Source organism: Chrysochloris asiatica, unplaced genomic scaffold (genome assembly GCF_000296735.1).
Source record: "Chrysochloris asiatica unplaced genomic scaffold, ChrAsi1.0 scaffold00002, whole genome shotgun sequence".
In the NCBI taxonomy this organism is placed as follows: domain Eukaryota; kingdom Metazoa; phylum Chordata; class Mammalia; order Afrosoricida; family Chrysochloridae; genus Chrysochloris; species Chrysochloris asiatica.
Window position 1 is genome coordinate 51,322,681 of NW_006408520.1, and position 365 is coordinate 51,323,045.

Sequence of the window (365 nt, forward strand, 5' to 3'; positions counted from 1 at the left end):
TAACAACTGATTGTTGTTAACTGTCTTTGAGTTGGTTTTGATTCATAACAACCTTGTGTAGCGTTTCCAAGGTATGACAGGTGAGTTTGAACTGCCAGTTTAGAATTCAATTTGACCTTGAGGTCCAGTGCGCTATTCTGCAGCACCACACCAGGACTCCAAGCACAACTGATAATCTTATAAAATTGTTTTATGAAGCTCTTAGAACCACCATACATCAGAACAATGTGACTGAGATGCAGAAGGGAGACTTTGTTCCCTTATTTAGTCTTGCATTGGTCAAAGGTTTATCCCATGATCCACAAGTATTAATTGTCAGGTTAAATAGCAAAGGTCTAGATGATCTGGTGTTGTATTCTTTCACC